Raw genomic sequence first — 12530 nt, 5'->3', positions numbered from 1 at the left:
CGGTCAAATGGCTTCAATTAATTTATTCGATCATTAAACAGACCTTTAAAGACAGGCCTTGTTTTGTGGAACTGTGAGCTCGTGGTTTAAATCGCTGGTTTCAATGTTTGGTGCGTTTCTCGATTCTAATTTTACCACTGACAGAATTTCTGCAAATATCCATTTTGACCTGTTCACAGAAATCCCGATTGCAGTGCAATGGAGCAGAGGATGTGAAAGAAGCTGAAAGTGAAAGTGCAGATATTAGTTTCATCACGGGGACAGGACACGTTTCCACAGGTAAGGAAATCTCACCTTCAGATTCTTTCCAGCAGAGTGTGACAGGTGATCAGAGTGACCGGGCTCTCGCGGCGCAATCAGTCCTTATTTGAGTTACAGGCTCAGGAAATGCCGGGGTTTTTAATTCGAATCTCAGTAAGATCAAACAAACCTTTTGTTTGTGAACATTTCGACCGGAGTTGAAGGTACAATTGATGTGTTCCAAAATTCATTTAATTATCTGAATTGCCATGTGGTTCCTCTGGACTATGCGGTTGCAAGAGCAGATGCGATGTTTAGTATTAGTTGTTTACAGGAGGGAGGCTGCGGTTTTAGAGACACAAACTATGACTTTGATCCATCTTCAAATCGTGGGATTTAACTGGAGCTTTAAACCAGCGCCAGAGGCCGCTCAGCCAGGATACTTTCCATCCTGCACTTCAGGAGCTAGTTTTACAGGAATAGAATGACTGCAAGCAAGAATTCTACCCCTGAAGCACCAATGTTCGCACGGCAGCAGCATGCATGTGTCCAGTTGGAAACCGATCTGAAGGAACATGCAGTCTGACAGAGCCGGAAGTCCAGCAGATTGACTTTCGGTCTGAGCAGATGTTGAGTCTCCTTCTTGAGAGAGTTTCGCCAATCCAGCTCAGAATGGTTTAAGAATCATGAATTCGGGTGTGACTGGAGCCACTTGTGTAAGATGAAGTGTCGGGGGCAGTTTCACATCCTTGACGGACATTAATGATCCTGTTGCGGTTTTGCTGCAAAATTTCACTTCCCAGCTCCCGAACTAAAATCCAACGCCGTTGCAACTCGAATCCACAACCTTTGAATGGCTTATCAAACAAAACAAGTAGAAGTCCAACACACTCGCCATTGCACCACAGGGTCAGTTGCTAAAAAAACCCGAATAAAAAGAAAGACGCGTTTCTCCGGTCCAGGGGCAAAGTGAGAATGGATGTTATTCAAAAAACTGTCCCCTCGAATCTGTCTTTATATATTTTTTTGTAAGCTTCGATTTTAAAAGTTATAAAAAGCCAAAATAAATAAAGTAAATTATAAGAATCGAATCCGTGATTAAGGCGTTATAACACACTTGAAGCAACTGAGTTAACCGGCCGTACTGACGGTCCATTATACATTTTAATTAATTTCTGTACCTGTACGCTAGTTGGTAGCGCTTTCTGCACTTGGACTCCTAAATCTCTCTGCTCCTCCACAGTTCCTAGTTTCTCACCATTTAGAAAACATTCTGATTTATCTTTCTTAGATTTAAATTGGATGACCTCGCTCTCCCCCACATTGAACTATATTTGCCGCAGTTTTACCCACTCACTGAATCTATCAATTCCCACTTTTCAACTTCCTGCTTCAATCTTCATGACTTATTGCGTCACCAGAAGGCTGCGTGTTCAAATCACCGGGTAACCGTTACTTTTCGAGCTGATCAGATTCTGGATCGTTCCGGGATGAATATTGTATCTGCTTTTTCTCAATAAACAGAACATTGCTCTGAAGTCTGCTTCCCTGGTTCTCAAATTTCAGGAAGGCGTCTCATTCCGCCCTCGACTTTGATTTTGACCTGCGGTTGAAACTTTTGCAAAGATGGAAAATAAGTCCCCAAATCACTCCACGTGAATCTTGAACGCTTTGGGAAGACGTTCAGTGCAAACAATCAGGAATTTAAAGGCACCTCAATGACCTGCACTTTCTTGGAATGTGTTTTGTTCGCCATTGCATTCGACCGTGAAATCGCTCCCGGCTTTCATCTCACTGAAGTGAAGAGTGTGACCGCGTTACATCTGTCAGAGTGGAAGTGACGAGTTTGGGGTCGGTATGGGTCGTTTACAACTTTTGAAATCTCACCAAGCAGCAGGGAAAAAGAAACTTGGAATCAAATTGTCCCTGTCAGTGATGAATTGAAGTGAATATCGCTCCAAGCAGATCTGGACAACTCGCAGCGCAGCCGCACAGGAGTTCCAAATCCACCTTCTCGCCACTCGGCAATCGCATGAACTGAACTTTACTCTGACCCAGTATCACCGCGCTGCAATCGAGTATGTCTCGGCCACACTTTTTCTGAACATCACGGTTACTGGTTTAAGAGTGAAAACTGCCGTCCGCTTCACTGTAAGTGCAAGAGACATCTTTGCAAACACCGAGTCGTGTCACAGACCTGCTCGTCGGACCTGCTCATTTCATCTCATCTCATTTTCAGCAAACCTGAATATTACTGGAATAGAGAATGGCGAATCACAGCTCGAGAAATCAATCCTCTCGACCACGAGGGTCGGAGTCTTCCAACACACAGGTGTTTAATGACAAGGTGAGTTTAATGTTCAGGAATAATAGAGCACAGATTTTCCCTCGTGCAAACTTCACACACTTTATTTTGGAAAAGTAAACTGATAGTAGAGAGAATATATTTTGATCGCTGCAACCTGAATTTTTAGTTCGTTGAATCAAGAGTTCAACAGCAAACGTGTGCTGTCTCTGTGGCGCAATCGGTTAGCGCGTTCGGCTGTTAACCGAAAGGTTGGTGGTTCGATCCCACCCAGGGACGGTCGGGAAACTTTGATCTTCATGGTCTCGCATTTCCTGATTCTGATGTTTGTTTTGGCTGCAAAACAAATGCCCGGTTTCGATGGCCAGCTGAGTACGGCCGATCTTCCATCATTTCACCTGTGATTGGCTTCGCGGAAATCTGAATTCTTCTTGACAGACAAGGTCCGAAGGTTGCAGGAGAGCCGCTTCACTCTGACATGGATATTTCTGCAGTGAGTGACGCCAGACTGTTTCCACAATGAATGTCACTCCCTTTTATTTTGGAAACGCAAAATTGTATTCACATTCCGATGGGTTTCAGTTGATTTGTGAGAGATCATGAAAGGATCCTGCAGCGCTGCCTTGGATAATAACAACAGTTCTAAGCCGCATTTCAGTCGCGGCAACAAATCCTTACATCCGAGTATCTGCACCCTTAAATCCGAGTATTTGCACCCTTCCACCGGAATATCTGCACCATTACACCGGAGTATCTGCACCATTAAATCCGAGTATTTGCGCCCTCACACCGGAGTATTTGCGCCCTCACACCGGAGTTTCTGCGCCCTCACACCGGAGTTTCTGCGCCCTCACACCGGAGTTTCTGCGCCCTCACACCGGAGTTTCTGCGCCCTCACACCGGAGTTTCTGCGCCCTCACACCGGAGTTTCTGCGCCCTCACACCGGAGTTTCTGCGCCCTCACACCGGAGTTTCTGCGCCCTCACACCCATAACTCATCAACTGTCCCCAATCATCATTATCAGCGTAAGGAGACCGAAACAAAACACAACAGTGAAGAAATTGGCTTTATGATTCTTCACTAATGTACGGACACATTTTTGTTTACGGTACTTTAAGGGAGATTTGGGGAAAGTGGCCGCTGATACTCAGAAACCACTACTTGTTGCTTTTTTTTTCAGCGGGCTCGTTGGTCTAGGGGTATGATTCTCGCTTCGGGTTTTTTGTTTAAAATATGTGAGAGATCCCGGGTTCAAATCCCGGACGAGCCCTCATTTCCCCCCCAGACTTTTGATCTTGAGCTGCTGTTCAAACTGGCAGGGTGTTTGGAGGTGTCTCAATGATCTCACGTCCTCTGAATGCATTCTGCTTGCAATTGCAATTGACCTTGAAACCGCTCTCGGATTTCATCTCACTCAAGCAGAATGTGGCCGCTTTTTATCTGTCAGCGTGGAGGTGACGAGGTTGTGGTTGATAACCGCGGGCACACCTGTCCGGACATTGGTATTCAGAATGTACAAAATGCTGTCTCAAATACTCTGTTGTCATCCAGGGAGCTCTAGATTTCCATGCCCAACCTTTCCCCGAGTGAGAATGTATCCAGTCTGTACCCGAACTATCTCCTCACTCAAAACCTCCCATTGCTCATTTACTGTTTTTCCTGCCAATTGTTGATTCCAATCCACCTGGACCCGATCCCTTTTCAACTCGCTGCAATTCGCTCTTCCCAGTTGAGTATTTTCATACCTGATTTTTCCTTGCATTTTCCATAACTACACTAAACCTGCTGCAAATGCTCCCCCAGAGAATCATGATCCACTTGCCCCACTTCTTTCCCCTAAATAAATCCAACACTGCTTCCTTCCTCGTTGGGCTGAAAACATACGGATTAAGAAATTTCTCTTGTACACATTTCAGGAATTGCTCGCCCTCTTTGACTTTTACACTGCTATTTCGCAGTCTATATTCTGATAAATGAAGTTCCCTTTTATCACTACTCTAAAATTATTGCATCTTTCTCCAATTTACCTGCCAATTTGCTCCTCTATCTCCTTCCCACTATTTGGTCCCCCTATAGAATGCATCCAGCAGCGTAATAGCTCCTCAATTGTTCCTTAATTCTAAACAAATAGATTTTGCCTTTGAACCCTAAAGCATGTCAACCCTTTCTACCGCTGTCACAGTATTTTTGATCAATAGTGCCTGCTCCCCTCCAGCCCCGCCCCCCCTCCTTTTTTCCCCTGCCTTTCCTGAATACGTTGTCGCCTGGAATATCTAAGTGGCCACTCCTCCGCTTGTTTGAGCCAGGTCTCCATTATTGACACTAAAACATAATCCCATGTTACCACTTGTGTCTGCAGCTCACCAACCTTATTTACCAAGGATGTTAAACACAACATCAGGGCATAAAGGTCGGACAAGTTCCAATGCCCAATTAAATGTTCTATACACTAATGAACGTAGCATAAGAAATAAAACAAGTGAATTAGAAGCGTAAATTAAGCTTATAGTGCATGACGTAGTGCTCATCACAGAGACCTGACGACAAACTGAGCATGACTGAGATAAATATTTCAAGTTATCAGCCGTTTGGAAAGGATAGGGACATTGGAAAAGGCGGTGGAGTAGCGATATTGATGAGGGATACTATTACTGCATTGGAAAGAAGAGATATCAGTAAAGGTGAGCACGCAGTAGAAAGGCTTTGCGTAGAAATGAGTAACAGAATAGAATACAAGACTTTGGTGGGAGTTGTTTATAGACTTCCGGATAGCGGTGAAAAAGTAACAGGATACACAAAAGCGGACAGGTTGTTAGGGGTCTGGAACTCATTGTCTGAGAGGGTGGTCGAGGCAGAAAACCTCAACTCATTTAAAAAGTACTTGGATGTGCATTTGAAGTGCCGTAATCTGCAGGGCTATGGACCAAGTGTTGGAAAGTAGGATTAAGTTGGATAGCTCTTTTTCGGCCGGCACAGACACGATAGGCCGAATGGCTTCCTTCTGTTCTGTAATTTTCTATGATTCCATGATTCCGTGTGTGGGAAGGGATTCACTCAGTCATCACACGTGCTGAGACACCAGGGAGTTCAAAAGTGACTGCAGGAGTTGGATTCTGCTGTTAATCCCATCCAGAACTGAACCATTTTCATTCTGACATTTCGGGTTTGTTTCTTCTGATGTTAATAACCCCTATAACTGGGCTGGAGTTTAATTTTCTGGATATCTGTTGAATAAATCAGCTTTGTTTTAAACATCTTGTTGTAGATTTTGGTCTTTCCCACCTGATTGTTTAGCATCACCTGACTGGAGCTCAGAAAGGACAATCTGGGGGGAGGATCGTCCGGTGGGAACAGAACTTCAGCCTGGACACAGTCCTTCAGGGCCACACTGAGAGGGGCAAACGGAACTTTGGTCTTTCTTGGCTCTGTTCACTGATAGCAAAGTGGCCGTGCGGCATCCAGTCTAAAAATGACTGTGGTAATTATTCTCTGAAGATTTAACCTCTTTGTCTGACAGTCCTGAGTCGACCATTTAAGGCAGGCGTTAACTCATTTAAAATAAACCCGCTTAAAATAAATGGGTTATGAATTGTGATTTCCGTGAAGCCAAAGTTCCATTCCTTTATATGATTGAAGTGCCTGCTCTCCGACCGCAGGGTAAATGGTGGAATATCAGCCCTGCTCAGCCGGCAATCATCACGGTACATTTTCTTGCAGACAAAACACACATTGAAACCCTGGAACTTTGAGGTGATGAATCCTTAGGGAAAATAAAATTAGGGCTCAAACCATCAAACCTTCGCGTCAAACGATAGCACCACGAGACAGGTGAAGAATTTACCGACTGAACCAATAATTCACTCAGCCAATCTTTGAGGTTGCAGTGACCAATATAACATTTGTCCACTGTCAGTCCAAAATGAATGATTGAAGCTTGCAGGAGTGAAAATCCAACGAGCCGGTCTTCACTCTTAAATCAGCAACTATGAAGTTAAGAGAAACGTGCCGGATAAATACTCGATTTCAGCGCGGTGACACTGGGCCAGGGTAAAGCTCAGTTAATATGATCGCCCAGTGGCGAGAGGGTGGATTTGGAACTCCTGAGCGACTGCACTGCGCATTTTCCAGATCTGTTTGGAGCACCAATCCCTTCAATTCATCACTTACAGGGACAATTCGATTCTCGGTTTCTTTTCCCCGATGCTTGGTGAAATTTTAAAATTTGAAAGCGACCAATATCAAAGCGAACCTCGTCACCGACATGCTCACAGATACAAAGCGGACACACTCTGCTTCAGTGAGATGAAAGCCCAGAGCGGTTTCAAGGTCGAATGCAATTGTAAGCAAAGCTCGTTCAATGAAAGTGCAGGTCATTGAGGTGCCTTAAAAGTCCTGATTGTTTGAACTGAACTTCTTCCGAAGGTGCTTGAGATTCAGGTAGAGTGATTTGGGGACTTCTTTCCCCTCTTTGCAAAAGTTTGAACCGCAGGTCAAGATCAAAAGTCTCGGGTTAAATTCAGGCTTCTCCGGGCTATGACTCTCGAATTGAGAATTATCCCCCGACCTCAACCAGCCCAGAGACAAGAACGTGTCCTTCCATTGACGTGTGCGGTCACATTCCATGAGAGGTCGATCGGAAAAATGAAGGGGCATTTTTGAAGCGACATTCTGATCAGCTCTCTGAACAAGGACAAACACCGCACTGCATGTTTTCGCTTGTCAGATTCACTGAACATTATAAACGACATAAAGGCGTCGCTGGGAATTGAACCCAGGATCTCCTGTTTACTCGACAGACGCTTAATTTTCTGGATAGCTGTTGAATAAATCAGCTTTGTTTTAAACATCTTGTTGTAGATTTTGGTCTTTCCCACCTGAGTGTTTAGCATCACCTGACTGGAGCTCAGAAAGGATAATCTGGGGTCAGGATCGACCGGTGGGAACAGAACTTCAGCCTGGACACGGAGTGGCCACGGAGCCAATTTCTGGTATTGGTTTTCACCTCCTATCATTAATATCTATCAACCACACGTCACGTTCTGTTGGGGGTTCAGACTGTTCCATCTTTGTCTGTTTCGCTTGCCCGTTTCCCTGTGAATCCCGAAACTGACTGCGTTTCAGGCTGTGTTTATCTTTGTGTGTCCATCAGTGCGTTGATACACGGATGGATATGTTTGCTTGTGTTTGTTTGTTACATTAAATAAATTAGAGGATCAGACAATTCTCACTCTGACACTGAAGAACTAATTAAGCAAATTTCACAGCGAAGTGTTGTTTATCGTGGTGCTGAAATTTAAAAAAATCTTAAGTGGTGCAAAAAGGGAAAACGAGAAAAACTTGTGAAGGAAAATACGGACAACTCTCACGGTATTTACAGTATACAAAGAGAAAGAATGGTGACTTAGAGTAATGTGGGCCCCTGAAAGACGGATGGGGGCGATATTGTAATTGAAAATCAGGAAATGGCAGACTTGCTAAACACTCAAAGAAAAGGATGAGGGTAATATCCCAGAAACACGAGGAAAACTGAAAATAAATCAAGGGGATTCTGTGTAAGTAAAATAATGGTAATGGAGAAAGTAATTGGACTAAAGATAAACAAATCTCCAGGACCTGATGGTTACCATCCCAGGGGATTAAAAGGAATCGGTGAGGAAATTGTACATGCTTTCGTCATGATCGTTCAAAACTCTCTTGAATCAGGAATTGTTCCATGGATTGAAAAATTGGCAATGTCACTCCATTATTTAGGAAGGGGAGGAGAGATAAAGTAGAAAATTACAGACCTATTATTCTGGCGTCTGTTGTGGGGAAGTTACCAGTCTCTGTTATTAGGGAAAGAATGACTGAGCACTTGGATACACATGAATTGATCAGAGAGAGCCAGCATGGATTTGTAAAGACGAAGTCAAGTCCAACGAAACTAGTTGAACTTTTTGAAGATATAATAACGTGGTAGATAATGGAGTGTCTCTGGGTGTTATATGTATATTGACTTCCAGAGGCATTCGATAAGGTGCCACATAAGAGACTGTTAACACAAATGGGAGCACATGGAAATTAAAGCAACCCATTGACATGGGTAGGGAGTTGGTTGGGAGGTAGGAGACAGAGAGTAGGGATAATGGGTCTGTGCTCAAATTGACAGGATGTGATTAGTGGTGTCCCCCAGGGATCTGTACCGGGGCATCAGCTTTTTACTATATGCATAAATGACGTAGATGAATGAATGAGAGCCGCATATCCAAGTTTGTCGACGACACCAAGTTAGGAGGCACAGTGAGTAGTGCAGGTCGGAGCATAAACTTATACGAGAAATTGATAGGTTGAGTGAGTTGGTAAAACTGTGGCAGATGGAGCTTACATAGAATTACATAGAATGTACATCTCAGAAACGGACAATTCGGCCCAATTAGACTATGCTGGTGTTTATGCTGCAGACGAGCCTCCTCCAACCCCTCTTCATCTAACCTTATGAGCAAACCCTTTTATTCCTTTATTCCTTTCTCCTCCATGTGTTTATCTAGCTTCCCCGTAAACGCATCCATGCTATTCGTCTTAACTACTTCTTGATGTAGCGAGTTGCACATTCTAACGAGTCTCTGGGTATATATGGTTCTCTTGAATGCCATATTGGATTATTTAGTGACTATCTTTTATTTATGGCCCCAAGTTTTTGAATCATCACCACCAAAAGTTCAAACATCTGTTCTGCATCCGACCTATCAAACCCTTGCATAATCTTGCAGTCCCATATCAGGTCACCCCTCAGCCTTCTTTTTCCGATGGAAAAGAGCCCCAGTCTGTTCAATCTTTCAATATGGGGAAGTATGAACTTTGGACTGAAGCAAGATAGGTTAGAATATTTTCCAACTGGTTCGAAGCTAGGAACTGTGTAGGAGGAAAGATGTTTAAGGGTCCAAGTGCAGAAATCACTAAAAGTCAGTGGACATTTACAAAAAATAACCCAAAAGGCGAATGGAATGTTGGCCTTTATCTTAAGGGAGTTGGAATTCAAAGGGGTGTAAGTTATGTTCCAGTTATATAAACTCTGCTGAGACCACATTTCGAGTACTGCATTCAGTTCTGAGCACCACACCTCAGGGAGGATATATTGGCCTTGGAGGGGGTGCAACGCAGATTCACCAGAACGATACCGGGGCTAAAATAGTTAAGTTATGCGGGACAGGTTGCCCAGAGAAGGTTTGTATTTCCTTGTGTGTGGAAGATTAAGTGATGATGTAATCGAGTTGTTGAAGGTGATTAAATGAGCCAATGGTGTGTGTGCGAGCTGTGAAACAGCTTGAAATACCAATCCTCTCCACCACTGGGGACTGCGTCTTCCAACATACAGGGATTTTCACTCGTGCAAGTTTCATCCACATTTTCTGCTCTTCATTTCTCCGACCTGCTTGTTGCGCCTTTCCCTTCAATTCAGGACTTACAGGAAAAACTCGATTCTGCGGTCAATCTTCGGGTCACGTGGTGAGATTTCAAATAATTGAGATCGACCCTTATCACCCCCAATATCGTCACCTACACGTTTGACGAATGCAAAGCGGCTTCAATCACGGTTTGGCTGCACAACTCGTTCAAAGACACTGTCGGTAATTGGAGGGTCTTTCAAGTCATGACACGAACATAACAGTTCGCGCTGCCGTTTTCCCCAAGACGCTTCAGATTCATGGGGAATGATTTCGGTCTGGCGTTTAAATCCGTTCCCTCTTCACAAATCCGCCTTTGAACCCGGGACTTTTAGTAATAACCACACCGAACTGGTTTGTCCTGTATTTTACATTACTTTCTAAATATTACCGATAAGCAGAGCACTTGAGCTGTCACAGCTGTGACTTTGACATTTCTCCCTCTCCTCCAGATCTCCCCGTCAACTGCCACTAACCACAATCTTCTGTCACATTTCTCCATCAGAAAGTTCCGAGTCTCGGTTTTTAAATGAAATAACTCCCATCTCTTCAATCAACGACAGCCCAGAGAGAGTTTCTTAGTTTCAGCTCCCAATTTCCCCAAATCCACAAAGTAGCATCAAAATAATTGTCCTTAAGTTAATAATAATAATATAATTAAAAGTTCTTATCGTCTGGGGTTTTGTTTCAGATGCCACGGCTTTGAAAGGTCACTGCGGATGTTTAACGAATCGCCTCTTGGTTGGAGGTTTCTGTGTGGGAAAGATCAGGAAGTGATAATTGAGAGACCGAGGATGAAGCTGTTTGATGGGAGCAGTGGTGACACAGACCGTGCGCGGCTCCAGTGGCGCAATCCGTCAACGCGCGTCATTTCTACAATAATTATACGCTCGAGAAATGGTGGGGTTGTGAACTCCAGCGCCGTCTAAAGTAGTTGAACCTTCTCAACATTTTGACTGGAGTTCAAGGTAAAACCGGTTCCATAACACATCGACTTCTTCATGTCCCCATGTGGGCACTGAGGCTCCTCTGGCCTCCCGTCTTGCAACAGCAGGTGAGAGTTTATTTGTTTCTTGGAGGGAGAGAGGGCGATTGGTGATAGTTGAAATGGTAAAGCGGCTGGCACGAGATCTTTAAATCCAAAGAACCAAAAACACAATTCTTCTTTCCGTGAAGCAGGTATTCATCGGTTTGAAGTGTCATGTAGGGAATATTCGGGAGGCAAATCTGCTGCCTGGTGTCACGGTGTGACGGTTGAAATTATTCAGCTTTCAATTGTTGATCGGCTGAAAGGTCGAGAGACCTTTTCCAGCTCCCGTGTGGAACAAGTTTAGCTTTTGAGCCATTTTGTGAAGTGTTTTTTTTAATTGGTGCTAACGAATGACAAGACATTTTGTACAAACAAGAAGAATTGCAAAATCACGAGTTCACTGTCTATGTTTCTTACATCATGTTCAACAGAAACAAGGATTCTCCTAAAAACGTTGCTGAAAATTCTCTCGAAGGGATATTCCCCCGAATTCGGCTTCGCCAGGGATAATTCAGAGTCCCACCATGAATCTCTATGATGGAAGCTAGTTCAGCAGGGCGCCTGCATAGCTCAGTCGGTAGAGCATCACACTTTTAAAACAGGTAGTGATCTGAGAGTCCAGGGTTCAAGTCCCTGTTCAGGCTAAAAATTTTAAAACAGCTGGCAAGTTCTGCTTTTCCAGCGGACCAACATCAGCGAAAGGAGCAAGAGTTGGCCATCCAGTCCCTCGAGCCTGCTCCGCCATTTGATAACGTCATCGCTGATCTTCGACCTCAACTCTCCTTCCCCGGCCTATCCCCATCTCCCTTGAGTTCCTTCGTGTCCAAAAATCTATCTGTCACTGTTTTGAATCTATCCAATGGCTCAGCATCCACAGCCCTCTGGGGCAGAGAGTTCCAATGGTTCACAACCCTCTCAGTGAAGAAATTGTTCCTCATCTCTGTCCGAAATGGCTGGCCCCTTATCTTGAGATTATAACCATTAGTTCTAGACTCTCCAGCTAGGGGAAACAACTTCCAAGGATTTAACCTGTCAAGCCCTCTAAGAATTTAACATGTTTCAATTGGATCATCTCATTATTGCAAACTGCAGAGAATATCGGCCCATTCTACTCAATCTCTCCTCACAGGACGACCTTGTCATCCCAGGAATCAATCTAGTGAACCTTTGTTACACCCACGCTCAGGCTAGTGTATCGTTCCGCAGGTAAGGAGATCAAAACTGTACACAGTACTCCAGATGCGGTCCCACCAAACCCTATATAATTACAGCAAGGCTTCCTTATCTTTGTAATCCAACCACCTCACAATAAAGGGCAACATACCATTTGCTTTCCTAATTGCTTGCTGCATCTGCATGTTAACTTTCTGTGATCCATGTCCAAGCACACAAAAATCCCTCTGAATCAACATTTCCTAATCTCTCACCTTTTAAAATGTATTCTGCTTTTCTATTCTTCCTACCAAAGTCAATAACCTCACATTTCCCCACTTTATACTTCATTTGCCAACTTCTCGCCCACTCACTTAA

The 12530-nt window shown here is 44.0% G+C and overlaps 3 non-coding genes across 3 annotated transcripts; all 3 read left to right on the top strand.

Annotated features, from left to right (window-relative positions):
• The first annotated feature begins 2750 nt into the window (after positions 1–2750).
• trnan-guu (transfer RNA asparagine (anticodon GUU)) lies at positions 2751–2824 on the top strand. The gene has a single exon. It is a non-coding gene; the product is annotated as a tRNA-Asn (tRNA).
• Positions 2825–3728: 904 nt separating this feature from the next.
• Positions 3729–3816, top strand: trnap-cgg (transfer RNA proline (anticodon CGG)). The gene is given in 2 exon segments: positions 3729–3764; positions 3781–3816. It is a non-coding gene; the product is annotated as a tRNA-Pro (tRNA).
• A 7743-nt stretch (positions 3817–11559) lies between these two features.
• On the top strand, positions 11560–11644 carry trnak-uuu (transfer RNA lysine (anticodon UUU)). The gene is given in 2 exon segments: positions 11560–11596; positions 11609–11644. It is a non-coding gene; the product is annotated as a tRNA-Lys (tRNA).
• Positions 11645–12530: the final 886 nt, after the last annotated feature.

The sequence above is a fragment of the Heptranchias perlo genome, chromosome 20 (genome assembly GCF_035084215.1).
Source record: "Heptranchias perlo isolate sHepPer1 chromosome 20, sHepPer1.hap1, whole genome shotgun sequence".
Classification (NCBI taxonomy): Eukaryota; Metazoa; Chordata; class Chondrichthyes; order Hexanchiformes; family Hexanchidae; genus Heptranchias; species Heptranchias perlo.
Note: the sequence above shows the minus strand (reverse complement) of the source record. Positions and strands in the feature narration are given on the sequence as shown.